At 35.3% G+C, this 15,791-nt stretch overlaps 2 protein-coding genes across 4 annotated transcripts in view; one reads left to right on the forward strand and one right to left on the reverse strand.

The window, feature by feature from the left end:
• RSPH14 (radial spoke head 14 homolog) overlaps nt 1-15,791 on the forward strand; it is a 105,406-nt gene that overhangs the window by 43,078 nt on the left and 46,537 nt on the right. The window lies entirely within an intron of this gene.
• The window catches only part of GNAZ (G protein subunit alpha z), a 75,122-nt gene that overhangs the window by 31,999 nt on the left and 27,332 nt on the right, over nt 1-15,791 (reverse strand). The window lies entirely within an intron of this gene.

Consider the following 15,791-nt stretch of genomic DNA (forward strand, 5'->3'; position numbering starts at 1 on the left):
CTTTCATTTGATCTATGAAGAACAGCAAAGGCACAATGCAAGCTGCTATTAGAACCATCCCTTTCTGCATCACTGCCAGGAGAATTCATGCTATTGGACTGCATGTAATAGTAAAAGGCACTGTAAGAATTAGTCTACTCTGACAAGTCCAGTGACATCCCTAGCCAGTATTATCAGGACACTACTGCATAAACATTTACACCAATGGAATTCCAACTGATTTTGGCAAATATTAATGGAAAGAAACTTATTGCTGTGTCACAGTTGCAGTGAGAAAGCTCAGATTGCTGGAAACACTGCTAGCTTTGGCAGGACACAGCTGAAGCAAAGCTTATTGTCAACTGATATGACACTCTACCATGCCATGTTGCCAGGGAGACAGCAGCAGAAGAGAACATAAGGTTGTTAAACTGGAGGGGTTCTTAAAAAAAAAATAAATCTCAGGGCCAGGCTGTCCTGAAGTAAATGTGCCATATGTATGACATACCATCATGTTATTCTATAAAATTAGTTTAATCATAAGCTTTCTCCCCATAACTGATAACTGAAGGATTCTTGCTTCTAAAGATGCTACTTCTTTAACATGGATTTTATGCTAAATTGTGTTAAACTATTATCAATAATTTCTACTGATGATAAATTGTTGGGGGTTGGTTCCTATTTGGAAAGTAAAATATGATTAATCAGTAAATAATGAGGAATAGTACACAGAGAATGACTGGACTGTGTATTTTGAAAGCAAGTTGTTTCAGTCAGTTTAATAATGGAAAGAAAGGACACTATCAAGATTAAATATTTTAAAAAATAAGTGACAGGAGTTAGAGAACTGAATTAATTGGAGTAGAGGAGTTATTCATCGTCTGCTAATTTTGAAGTATAATCAAGGGACACTGTCATTGGCTGACAGGTGCAAAATTTAACTAAGCCTATTAATAGCTTTAAAAAATGCATTTTGATACTCAAAAATCTATCCCAAGAAGCAGGCTTAAGTATTCAGTCTTGGCAGCACACAATCAAAAAAAAAAAAAAAAATCCATGACACATGCAAATATTGTCTTATCCATTACTTTTCGTAAGGGGAAAAAAAAAAAAAAAGAGAGAACAGCCATCCAAGACGAAGATCCATCTAACCCAAAATCCCATGTCTTACACTGGCTAATAATAGATAATTTGCGGAGGGGGAGAAAATGAAGATCTGGGAAACGCAAATACTTCCCTAGTATTTTATCCCTGCTTCTCAAGATGTGAACTCTGAACTTCCAAGTCAAAAACACTGTCTTGACATTTAATAGGTCTTGATATATTTTTCTTTTATACATTTGTCTACTCCTTCTAAACTTATGCAGAGTTTTGTTACCACAACATACTCAGGCAGCAAGCTCCATAATTTCACTATATATTGTGTGGACCTGCGCTGCCTTTACCGTTACCTTGTTCTAAACGTCTTAGTTAATAACATATTCAATATCCTTAGTTCTTAAAAGAGACAATAGATAATTATTGCAAATAAGTTTTCTGCATGCCAGTTGTCACTTTATAAACCCATCATATTGCCCTGCCTTGTACATATTTTTTTTTCCCCTAGGGGAAAAATTCCCCATCTATTATTTGTTATCTTTATTGAAAATATTCTTTACTTTAGGTCATGCTTGCTCTAATTCTAATATATTTCCTTCAAAATGGGAGAACAAGAATTTAGATATCATTTTGAAAGCAGATATGCTTTGCATTTTATACTGTTTTCTGATTTTTCCTTAGTCCTTTCCCAACATTGCTTGCTTTTTTGACCACTATTGAACATCGAGTTGATATTTTCATAGACCAAGCTGTTACAACTCCAAAATATCTTTCTGGTATGTGCACTGTATGATAATGAGTCAACAAGATACTGAAACATCTAACAGTATCTTTAAAGAAATTAAACTTCCCATAAAAGCCTTGTCACACTGCCAGAAAAATGGCAATTACCTAAGTGTTCTCAGTATTAGACGCCATTATTTTTAGTTAAAAAAAACCTGCTGGAATGGCAACACTGTAATGCAAGCATAAAATTATTTTTACTTGCACATGATTTCCTAGCATCTGACTTCTGTTCAAAAGAACCTACTCTTGAAAAGCCTATGTAGAAATACCACATACATCAGACAAAAAAAGTGATGGTACTATAAGAAATGTAAGGAAATTTGAGTTTACACAAACAAAAGCACTAACACTACTCATCGTATTACTCTGGCTTAATTGCAGTACTGCTTGCAATGGGAATGAGTATGCAAGTGGTTTATATGCATGTCAACAACTGCAAGGTGATGCAGGTCTTACTAAAAACACATGAAAATGTATGCTGTGATATTCTGGGTTACTTGGCTTGCAGTAGTCCTTGCTCTTACTTTCATTTAACTGTGAAAATGTTGCTTTTTTTACTGTGCATTGTTATATCAAAGCCTAACATGCCTTCAAATTCATGACACTAAAGAAAAGCCTTTTTTAATTTCATGTAGACCAAAGCTTAAGCAGTTTCTTAAACTTGAGATATGAACTCATAATATTATCATTGTGTTTTGATGGTTTATTTGCTTGAGCAACTTCTCATTTTGTGGCATCATCTTAATATACAACAATGTGATAACATTGTAATGTTTGATAAACCACCTGTCATCTCTCTTGAAGAGTCAAAACTTTATATTGTATATAATAAAGATCAGGTCATAGGAGGACTTGAAATTAGGAAAGAAACCAATTTAGTTAACGTTAGCCCTAGTCTCAAACAGGGGTCAGTAACATGTTCCAAATATTGTCATCTATTTTCCAGTTTTACAAATAACTATTTGTTTTTACCTTAACTCTGGTTTGTGTAAGTGTAGTCTTACAATTCCCAACAATACAGTAGTACGTAATTTCTATAGATATGATAATACTTAAGATAGGGACAGCAGAACACTCTGCCAGTGCCTGGGATCCCCAGAGCATTCCCATGGGTAATCAAGGAGTAGATTTGGTCAGTAAGCTACAGGAGCTAGTAGAACACGGTAGATACCATGGCAGAATTGTTTTCTGATGATCCAGCATACTGAAGCTTACTCACTGGCAGCCAAATAATAGTGCCTGAATGCTGATGGAGTTTGTAAGACCATCTATCATATAGTGAATTGTTACTAGGAATGACTTTCCAGGAAGTCTCTACATCCTGGCTCTACCCATACACCTCTGAATCAGGTGAACTGTGCGCTCTTCTTTCTGTGTCCAGTGTGTTACATGATTTTGGGCAAGTCATTTGAAAGTGTTACAGGTATTATATTTACCCACATGCCTGTCTGCCAAATTCTTCAGTTTTTATGCTGTTTTTCCTCCCTTGTTATGTGGAGACCCTGCATAAAGAATAAGCTCCTGTCTATGAAGATTATTCCACGTATTGAAAATGGCTGAAAGAGCAGTAAAACAGCAGCGACAAATGCAAATTACTAAATATATACAAGTATATAGGCAGATTAGTTAATATCTTAGTTAATGACACAAAGGCTAACTATACTCACAGATACAAAACATTAAAACATACCATCAACACCAGCCAGGACAAAGGCAACAATATAGCAGAATTAGAATTACTTACAGCTGTATGCCAAGTCACTGAGAATTTTATATTCATATACATAATTCAGTTCAGGAATTTTGCAGAATTGACAGAGGTGGGATCCACTTATGATCCTTAAAAAGGGAACTTAAGCCAAATGAGGTTCAATTTGGCATAAGAGTTTTGCATCCACAGAACATTTTCAGTGCAAAAAAAGAACACCAAAAAAGTTGTACTTGAAAAGGCTTTTCTGAGTCTAGACTGAGTGCCACCTCAAACTACCCCTGTAAGAATATTACTAGGTATGTTTCAGTGATCAAATATTTGTATTTTCAAATTTTTATAACGTTAAAAAAAAAACAACAAAACACCACCTTTCCAGCATGTATAACAAATACTTACATTTTCTTAAGCTGTAAGGTTTCTGTCAGGGGACTAGAATGGCCTCCTTTTACTAATGCTGTCCAGCTAGAATGTTCTAATAGTATAACCACCAAACGGTTTTGAAAGCAAATACAGACACAGCAATGAATGTGTTAACTGTATTCATGTTGTTAATTTTGAAGTGTTTAGTATAAAAGGTTATTAGTATTAATATCCTACACGGATATTAGTATGAAAGGCAGTAGACAGAGTTAATAGTAAATTTAGAAAAAGAAAATGTGATCAAGAGAAGTAAAGGCCCCAAAACCGTCCTGTAGCACTCCACAGAACAAGAATGCTCAGTGATCAGTCCATGGACATTGCTGACCTGACAAGATAATTCATTTGATCTGCAACCCCTCAGCCCCAAGTCCTTCTGGAGGTAGCAGCAGCCAACAACCATGAACTCTCTCTTACCCTCTAGTCTCACCTTATTTGTCCAGACATGGCACTGTGCACAAAGAGTGCCTATCCTGCAGATGTCCAGTAAAGTCAGTCAATCCTGGGAACACATAAGCCTTACTACAAATACACAGTAAAGGCCTTCAGCACATGTCCAGAACTGTCATCTCTAAGAAGAGAGGAAGGACACTGACTGGCTACTGCCACCAAAAAAAAAAAAAAAAAAGTATCTGGCATGGCCAGAATGCACAATACATGCAATAGATCCATTATACAGTAGTAGAAGATGGTTGTGTTGCTTGAGACATAGCTATAGGCTGCACTGACAGCCGTGAAAGAAAGGAGAATGAATCCACTGCAAGGAAGTCTCTTTGCTTTATGCAAGTGAGAAGCTTCTGTGCTACCAAAAAAATGAAACAGCTTTAAGATACCACATTGGAAGACATTAGGCAATAGCGAGAAAGTCAAAAGTATTTAAGTAATGATTAAAATATTTATCTAAAAGATTTTCAAGAACATGAATACCTATTTTATAGAAGAGAAGTAATAAAAAAGAAAATTGAAAATATGTAAATTTTTGCAAGAATAGATACAATGCTTTTATTAATCCTACCACAAAAATAAATTTTTAGAAAAATTCTATTTGTTAAGTAGAGTTGATCAAGTATCCAGAAACATACCTTTTGACAAGTTTTCATCTAGTGTTAAGTTTAGTGTTCTTATAAAGCCTCATTTGACTACATTGCTCTAAAAACAGAGATTACTTATTAGTAATATTTAGATCTCTTCCAATTCTTTTTCTATCATAAATCATATTTCTGTTGTTGTTCTGCCCATAAACAGAAATCAAGTTAGTTATTGAAAGTATTAAAGAAATTTCTACTTAAAATTCCAAAAGTGTACACACCAGAGTCATGGCAGATAGCTGACATTAATGCTTCCATATTAACAAGATCCAGAAGAACTATAAAAAGCGGAAAAATGGGTGCAGAAAAACAAACTATTCCTTGTGCAAGGCACCATCTCCAAGGACAATAGTGATATGTAAGATAAACTTATCCAAGGATCTAGTCTTTCAGCATGAGAAAAAGGGAAATTTCCTGTTAAAGCATAGTGTAAAAAAATAAATATCAGTAAAAATACTACTGAAAATATCAGTAGTAGGTCAGACTGACTGAACAACAACTTAATATCATTTAGGAATATGTTAAACAAAGTAAGTTGCTGAGCATCTACTGCTCCTCTGCTATCTCCTTACACTGAAAGAATTGCCCATCAGATCCTACTCTTCCCACCTTTAATCAGTTGTTTTTTCAGGACCCTTGTTCAGAAGCCTTCCCTGTTGTGGCATGGGAAAGCCACAGCACCCTAGTTTCTCTCAGAACCTTTGTCAGAATCCTTTTTCTGAAGTAAAATGGTTTCAGCATCTGGATTCATCTCCCTATGTGCTTCTTCATTCCTTAAAAAACAAAAGAAAACAAAACCCACACACCACACACCCCCCTCAAAACCACACCAAAACCAACCACCAACACACACACAGAGTGTTAACAAGTTCAGAAGGCATGACTTCACTTTAAAAACCATATTTATTCCTGGTATGTATTTTTTCACATGTCTGCATAGTCTAGTCCAAGTTACTAGTTTCTCCCAGTTTTTTGACCTGTGTATGCATCAGACTAACAACAAAAGCTATTCTTGAAAACTATTTTAAACATTGTCACAAATAATGTAATAAGCAAATAAGCAGTAACACCTTCAAGATGATTAAGTTTGCTATTTACTCTGTAATGCTTTTCAAAAATGGGTACTTAGTATTTTTAGATTTCATACATGATCTTGCCTGCTCTACTATTTAACTGTTTGGTTTTTCTTTGTAACTAATCCTGTCAAACCTTGTAGGGCTTTTGGTATTCAAGACCACTTCCTATTTTCTCATTTCATGCCACACAATTTTCTTTGCTAAAGCTTGTCAAATGTTTCATGAGTTCTTCTGTTACCAACTTCCAAACTAGATAGTTTACTAAAAAGTGAACATTATCGAAGAGATCTGCTGACTAGCCATCGAGAACAATTAGTGCTGTGGCATTTCAGGAGTAAAATTTCAGATAAATCTGTTTTCTTGCTCTCTAAACAGTGAGGTAGCAACTCCACCAAATAACAGCAACCATAAATATTCTATCAGCCTCCATTTCAGGATGCAGCATCTTTCTACATTCACAGGTAGAAAAACTATGTCTGATGTCTGTTATTCTAAGCCAGGGAGCCTTTTAAATTCACACATTAGGAATAAGACCTGTGAATAAATTCCCATTAGTTATGTTTTTTATGTTATCAAACAAAGCCAGCTGTCTTTTGAGTCAGTGAGGATTTTGGATACACTGAAAAATATATATTGGCAATACATACTTGAAGAAGTGTTCTAATGTCCTGTAGGGTTTTTGAATTGCTATCCCAACATTATAGAAAGCTCAGGTGTATGCCAAATTACGCTTGTATTACTGGGGGGAGGGGGAAACTTTAGAAGAATATCTTTACCTAAAGTATGGACTTGTAATAATGGAACAAAGTTCTGAAAAATCCAACTCCAAAACTCACCCTGAAGCTGTATTAACAGTAAGGACCCTCCTTCTTTTTTCCAGCATCTCTGCTAGTTTTTAAGGCTAATTGGACTCCACTACTCTCTCCGGGGTTGGCATACCACAGAGAGTTCTTAACAGCTTTTATCTACTTTCCTGTTCAGCACAGTTACAGAAATAACCCAAAGTAGCTGCTTTTCCAGACCAAGATGAAATTTTTCTTCCTTTTTTTTTTCTTGTATTGACATGTTCCGATTCCCTGTGATTATTAAGTAGACAACATACAGTATTATGAGAGATGATATCAACACCCCTCTACCCACACGATGGATTCTAGAAGTGTTCTGAACATAACCCACATTAGCCTATTTGTGGCATTGGGCTTCAGATGGATCTTGGCTCCTTACAATACAGTCAAGTGAATTTCCAAATTATGTATATATCATTAATGTTTCTCATAGTATGTATTTTAAGAGTTATGTTTAGTTTATTGTGAAGGTCGCATAAAAAGCCTACATATTTTTATCAAACAGAAGTAAAAACTGATTGGAAACTGTAATTGCCTGAACTATGCCACTCTACTTCATATGCATTAAGTTTCAGAGAATCTAATTAATTTCCTCAAATTCTCACTTTAGTTCAGGAGGTATAACCTTAAGTTTTTCTCAGCAGAAATATTTATGAGCATTCATGCTTGAAATATATGTCCATGTATTTTTGCATACCAGGAAATCTCAGAAAATACACGTATTTTTACTTGGTAAAATAATTATACCTAACACTGGTTACAAACCATTTCTTGAAAATTACCTGAACAATCACTTGAACTAATAGTATTTTTTAAAAAGTAATTTTGATAATAAAATGCCCTCTTAATGCATGTTGTGGTCATTGTTTTTCCTAAGCACAAAAAATACTTTTTGCATGTTTGTATGATGTTAATAACTGGAAAATCTAATGCACTCAGTAAACTAATCACATCATTCAGTAATGGTCTCATTTAGGTCCAGTGTTCTTACAAAGTTATTTTCACCTTTGTATTGAGTGATGTACAATGGATAGTTGTTCCTCTGAAGTTTAAACCTCTTAATGTCCAAGAAGCATATTTTCTGAAAGGCTAGGCTGTGCTTGTCATGTATGCCTCACAACCCTAAAAATTTGTGGCATTCCTTACTGTTCAAGGGGTTCTACAAGGACAAATGAAGAATTTGCTTTTAAGCAAGTGATTTTCAATAGAGTCATCTGGAGAGTTTCATATAAAGATGGCAATTTGCTGTAGGAGAACCTTGTATTGCTCTGGTGTATTGCCCGTCTAACTCCTGTATTTGCCTTGTTATAAGCTGTGCTCTAATTTCACTTTTATCTTTTCTATGACAATATATTTGGGAAGAGTATCCTGACTTTCCAACGCAGTTGAGAGAGGCTGAGAAATTCAGCTCCTTTCCTTCACAAATTGAGTCTTTATCAAATAGATGCTATCCAGTTTATACAATCAACTTCTCTGCCCATGAAACTGATACAGATAGGAGGTGCTTTCTGCACATATTGACTAAGTTATCTAGACAGTGGCTTTGCTACTGACTCATTACAATCCTCCAAGTGCTCAACAGGTGTCTTGTGTTCATATATACTACTCTAGTAGCTAGTTTAACCCTGTAATTAGAAAGCAAGTTTTACCTGCACACTAGATTAATAGACATTAGTGGAATTAGGTTTGGGGTTTGGTTTTTCTTCTTCTTCTTCTTTTATAGTTTGGGGGATAGTAGTATTACTGAATAACAGATTTTTACTTAAGTTGTATTTATTTGTCTGTCAGTACCAATGTCTCTCCACCTAAAGACTATTCTGAGCCCAAAGCTTATAGGATATTTAGGAGCATTCTGCCACTCCTGATGTCTAGTATTTTATTTACCTCTGTACTGTAATACTCTGAATTAATTTAAAAATCACAGTAAACCACCTTACCTAGTCTAGGAGTTTTGAATACAGCCAGTCACAGAGACCAAAAAAAGATAGTTATATCATCTTTCAGGCATTTGTCGTAGAGGGATTTGAGCAATCCCCTGCAGTTACCTAAATACTCTCGGAAATGTAGTCATCTAATTCAGACGCAAGTCTGATGACCAACATTAGATACCAAAGTAAATGAATGCTATTCAGTAAATCCATTGCACTAATGCTGCAGTAATACAGCATTACTTTCATGCCATATTTTTCCAGAACAGGTAGAAGTCTTCCTGTTGTTGTCTCTCCAAATTTCTTTGAATTAAGCCCACTGCTCTACAGTAATAAAAATAGTTATTTATCTTCAGGTTTAAATACAGGTTTGTCTTAGGAATTAGTCTATCAACATTAAATAGATAAGCCTCACAGCAAAACTTCTCAGGCTTTTAGAATCCGATACTGGCATCTTCATCCAATCAAACCATGTCATTAGAATGAGTATATTTTTTATATTCCACAGTGTAACACGTTATCATATTTGTGAACTTTTTTTTTTTTTTTGCAATTAAAGGAAGTAATTCAGTAAACATACAGCCAGAATAGTTTGCATATAAAGTTACTGTTAGTATCTGAAGTTACATGGAATATAAAGTTCAGGGTATGGCAACAAGTCCAAAATATAGAAAATTGCTGTCCCATGTGTTCTACGTGTTGATATCCATATCGGAAGCATACAATTACAGTGAACAATGTAACCAAAAATAAATCTTCATACTTGAAATAATATCTAGGAAAAAGAATTGCAAATTGGGATTTGATTGATTTTTTTATGTATATTCATTATTTTACAGATATTTATGTATTTTAGAAGATATACACTTAAATACAAGTCTTCAGGCTAGAATCTTGATATATTACTATATAAAATTAAATTTTGGTAAAGGAATGTATACATTTCTTTCTTAAGTGAAAAAAGGCAAGGCTAGAATTTCATTTGCAGTGCTGAAAGTTTACACACATGAATGCTGAAGTCATCTAGGCTTTGCTCTCACACAAAGTTTGCTATGAAACATCTTGAAATGGAAAGGCTTCATAAAAAATGAGGGCACCTGAATGGTTTAGGTCAATCTTTTTCTCAGATTCCCAAGAGACTTAGTTTGTCAGAAAGATGTTTGCTGACATGTTTTTTTACTGCTGATAATAAAAGGCGCTAAAAGGGCTATGTATAACGTGTATCACAATTTCCCCTCTGTCCTGACTGTTGTTATTAGTATTGCAGGAAAACAGCTGCATGCCAGAAAGGAGTTTTAATACACTGTACTCTCAAAAAGCTGAAGTATCAGGAAAGGTAAATAAGCTCCTTAAGTATTTGGCTTCAGAAAAAAAAAAAAAAAGAAAAGAAAAGAAGAAAAGGAAAAGAAAAAAAAGTGTAATATTTTGTTTACTTGATAAAAAATTTCCTGGCAGAAACAAGATTTCTGTTCAAAATTCATACAATTAGCATATGACAGAGGGCTTTCCAGGTAAATTATTATTACATAATTGAGAGGTTCCATTATGACCCCAATGATTTCTTTTGCATGAGGCCTACTGCAGTCTGAACTGTTTGCTGCAGTATTTTGTCTTTTTCATCTGCATCTTCCTTTTAACAAGGTGCTATACTAAAAAAATAGCTTCAAAAAGAGCCTAAAGTTTCATTTTTCCATTCACTTGCAATGGCTGTAAGAAAGAGAATAAAAATTATCTAAACCTAAGTTACCTGCAAGTAGTTTTCCTTTTACATTCATATTTACAAAATTATTGAACTAGTGTCCTTTTTAGAAAAAGCAGATGTGTACAACCTTTACTTGGTATCTCCTGCACCATGTGAATCTGTTGCAACTACTGACCTCAGGAATTCTCAATCATACACTCATGTTTAACTCATTTCATTATTTACTTTGTTATTGTATCTTTGAAGAATTTTTCTAATGGTCTAGAACCCTGTTGCAGCAATGCACTGTAGAAGAAAGTTGAAAACTATCCATCAGAATGTATAGCAGGTATGAAACACAGAACTGAAATGCATACAGATGGACAGATGAGGAGACTTCCAAAGAAACTGCAAGACTCCTTTTCAGGGTGAGAAGCAGGAGTACTAACATGAGAGCGTACAGATTATTTTACGTTCTCTAGCATACGTTAATTTAAGGAGAAATTTAAATAAAGATGAGATGCTTGGATATTAACAGAGAACTCCTAAGTGCAGGATGCAACACGTAAGAAGGCAAAAAAAAAAATCACTTGATAACTTAATATTATCAAGGCCAGAGATGACATCTTAATATGTAATAAAAGATAGAATGGGTCAATCAGCTGCTAAAGGACCATGAAAACTAAGACAATAATTTATTTGATATAATAGAGAAGAAATCATCATGGGGATATAAAAACCTAAGGCAACCTCCTCAGAGTGCTGGTCAGGAATAATAATCTTATAATAAATCAATAGCATTCCAAAAGTATTGTACAAACCAATTTTGCAACTGTGTCAAAAGAAGACGCAGCTGTTACCTAGTTGAGTTATACTAACTAGGTATGGTGCATGGAAAGATACAACTATATTTTTTACATGTTAGGTTGCAAAAACCACATAAGACATTGTGGAAATGAAAACAGACACAGATGACACTTGCAGATAACACCAGATAAGCAGAAAAAATATTGTTATAGAGAGCAACAGAGGAAAGTGCACAAGCTGGAGGAAAAAAAAAGGTGAAGAATTATAGTTTTCACTATCTTGCTCTTTAGTAAGCAGCTAAACTCATCACATATGATGAACAGACAAGTCAAAACATTGGTTTGGCCAGATCTACAAACTGTTGACTCAGGTAATTTTGTCTCTGCAAGTGGCGTTACCCAGAATAAAGTATAGCAGGAGAAAGACAAAAGCCCCAGAAAAATTCTGTCTTCCCTTCCTCTCATTTGTTTCCAGGCAGTATAAAGATTAATTTGTCTCAAAATTACACACAAAGGAAAAATTGTCCAGGCAACTGATAGTTCAGGCATTACTTTTACTTTTGTTCTCCTTTCTGCATACTACAATAACCTTGCCCTGAACAGACTTCATGAGTTAGCTATATTCAGGACCTATCAGTATGCAGAACTACCTTTTTTTTTTCCCCCCTCAATTTTTACCATATTTGTCAATCATTATTTTAACACATCTTCAATAAAGACAAAGCTCATGCATAGCATTTATCCACTTCTGTCAACAGGAAGCACAGAACTTATCATATTCATATAATTTGCTCAGCTTCCACAGTTTATAAGTCAGCCACATTCTTACATGCTCTGTCAAGTAGTAAGTTATGTTTAGCAGTGGACTAGTTTTATTTAACAGTTGTCTTCACCATAGATACTACACCAGGAAGCATTTTAGACTCGGCAACACTATTATTTGTAGGGCTTTCTTTGTGGGCGGCAGTCTCAGCGTTGCAGCTCAAGTGATCTACCAATGTAGGTACTTCTCACAGTTTAGCTCTTGGAGCTTTTTAACACTGTATCGTGTATTCAGCACACCTGGAACATGCCATCTCTACACAGCAAAATTATGGATGTATGTTTGGATAAAGCATAACAGCCAAAGAAAGATGAGCCAAAAGTAACCTGTTCTTTATGATTATATAGTTAGGTTCCCCCTTAAATGCTATTAGTGTCCCTCTCCTTTTTGCGGCATAAGTAGGAGTTTCGGGAAGATGACTGTTCTCACATACTTCAGCTGTGTTCTGATTTCTCTGCAGATCACAAAAATGTGTCCGCAGAATTTAACATTATAGATAGGCAAATACTTGGACAGTGGTTACATACATATGGAAGCTGAGGGATGATAAAAGTCTGAATTTCACTCTTGAGTAGCCTTTATAAGCAGTAGCACCAAGGAACATCAGAATGTAGAAAAGGAATAAAAAGAGATCATAGGACATTAGCCCTCCAGGCTGTAAAATACTATGTAAAAGTGGGCTTCAATGTCGCTCTGAAATAACCCAGACACTTACTTTATGTGATTCTAGATATTAGGATAAAAATCAACATCCATAAGGATTTTTCAGAGTATATTGATCTTTTTCCCTTTGAGCTAGTTCTTTTTGATTTTTAAATCCGAAGAGCAAGGCAGGAAAAGCCTAAAGAATGCAAGAAACCAACTAACTCCTAGTCAGGGTCTAAATATAAATAAGATATGATTTTCCTACCGTCTCTGAAAATGAAGAGAAAGAATTAGGGGCAATGCTTCTTTCATATCAAGGAGGTTACTAAACAAAAATCAGATATAGAAATCTGTTACAACAGGAAGGCACTAATGCCAAGACAAGAATCTCCAGATATTGAAGCATAAGTCCACGTGTAGAACAGTGAATGGTAATCAGTTAGTGTAGTACAGAGAAGACAATGGAAGTGCAGTGGATAAGCTGTAAAAATCACTACAGAAGATAAGAATAGGGAAATATATATAAGATACACTATACCAACAAAAAAGGGCCAACTCCAACACTGCCGACAAGGATTATTGGAAATATCATACCTTTGCAAAAATCATTTAAGAGGGAATTTGGTACTCATAGAATAGCCTCAGACACATGGAGTCAATGATAGAAGCATGACAGAAAGGTCTACACAAACTTGACAAAGCTACTAAAAATTAGGTAACAATCTTTTTTTTTTTTTTTCCTCTTAAAATAAATTTCTCTGGTCTGATATTTCTCATGACCTACTATAATTGCTTCTCAAACTTATCACTTAGCTGCCTTCTAATGAGAAAAATCTTTGTAAAAGATTTAGTACTCATAATGCGTATTCCATTTGCAGTAAAATTCAAGTATTTCTGAAAAGTTTTTTCAAAATTCATAGGTGAATGTTCTTGACCGTAAGTTTTTTTCCCTTGAAGAATCATAGAAAGTGCACACAAAAGGGATTCAACCATATAAGGCAAGCTTGTAAATCAAAGGGAATATTTTTGGAAATTATTTTGTAGTCTTGGTTGAAACCTAAGTATAATTGCTTCTCAAACTTACCACTTGGCTCCCTTCTAATAAGAAAAATCTTGGTAAAGCAACTGTATTAGCAACCAAAAGTATTGACAAAGGAATTAAGAGTACAAATGAGTTGAAATAATCTCACATCACTATACCAATAATGATAAGAGATTGTATAAAGTGATAAGTAAAGAACCCGTTTCCTGCATGCATGGGATGTGAAGGGAATAGTTTCACTTATTTTCTTTAGTGATGATCTAGTCTTACGCTGCTTGGTAGGGAAGGAGTTGGTTGCAGAACCCAGAACTGGAACAGACAAGACTTTACTGAGAGGTATGGCAGTAAAAACAAACAAGCAAACAAAAAGCCAAGGGTGAGATTTCTGGGAAGTATTGCTCCACAGGTTTTGTCTGATAATTGTTTCTTTTTGGTTTGTCCATTTTTCATACAGCTGGGAAGGAAACACTAGCATCTTCCTCCAGTGCTACCTCAGTGACCTCTCTCAACTTCTGATACAAACTCTGGAAAATATGTCAGAAGTATCACCTATGGAATTCTTTTCTTTAACCACTTCCATCTCATGGAGTTCCCCCACCTCGATTGCTATAAGTTTCTATCACCAGACCAGTGGCATCCTCTAGGTCACTTGACAATATTTTAATCTGTACCATGATTCTATGATAAGTGATATTATACAAACAGCAGATTAGATAGAAGGCACTGAAGTAATTTCAGGTACTGATATAATTCACCTTGCCTCAGGGATCTGCTGAATGGCATGTGTTATATAAAATATGCATAATTTTGGGAAGGCTTTCACATTTAGCCATTAAAGCATTGCAGTTATTCCAGTCATTATCAAAACCATGACCATGTATTTGGCATCTTTAAAGAGCACAGGAGCTCTTGATAAACAATTTTTAATGAAAAAAACAGGTATGCAACTATGTTGACATTACACAAGTCCAGTACAAAATAAACAACAGGGAAGAAGGTCACAGCTGGCCCCCCCTCCAGGACAGGGGAGTGGAGCTTTTCAGGGTAGAGAAAATTCACCACAGGGAGATGTGCACTGTGACAGACATCTTATGTAGACCTCCAGTACTCCCTTCCACTGGGTCCGTTTGTGGAGGAAATTCTCCTTTCTCCCAACCTGTTCCTCCACTTTACCATTTCAGAAAAGTCTATATGAACTGGTAATCAGTTGTGAGATTTTTCAGGGGTTCCTTGAAATTATTATTTTAGGGCAAAAAGGGAAAAGGAAACAGCTGTATACGAAGTGGTGTCACACCCATACAAGCACTAGAGGATGTCACACAGATGATACAGCTTTTACACATACATGTGCAGTATACTACATTTGATTTAAGATACTTTGTAAAGAAACTTTAATATAGATGTGTGTATTACACATAAATGGGGGCCAGGGTATCTGATAAAGAACAACAGTTAAGGCTGATTAATAATCCTCTTCCATAGAGGACTGCCAAAACCAGGTTGTTAGACCTGGCTGAAAGATCCCCTTCTGTAAACTTACTGAGATCCAGTTAGATTTGAAACTGTATAAAAAAACTTCTTGGAACAATTTCCTCCCCAACAACACTTACGTAATGCACCTGCTGAAAAGAACAGGGATTTTGGTGTTCTGGACTACTCCAGGAACCAATATTGGTGAATAAGCTTTCAAAAGTGTAAAACAAGTGAAGATGTGTAAAGGAGTGCAAAAGAAGTAGAAGCATTTTAAGGTTAGCTTTCAGATTTTACAATACAGATTTTAATTCTTCCTGAAAGGCAGCTGTTCTCAAATAGAAATACAGCATGTTTAGGAACCGCTAGATGATGGAATCATTACGTGTTCCTACC

Source organism: Haliaeetus albicilla, chromosome 10, assembly GCF_947461875.1.
Source record: "Haliaeetus albicilla chromosome 10, bHalAlb1.1, whole genome shotgun sequence".
Taxonomy (NCBI): Eukaryota; Metazoa; Chordata; class Aves; order Accipitriformes; family Accipitridae; genus Haliaeetus; species Haliaeetus albicilla.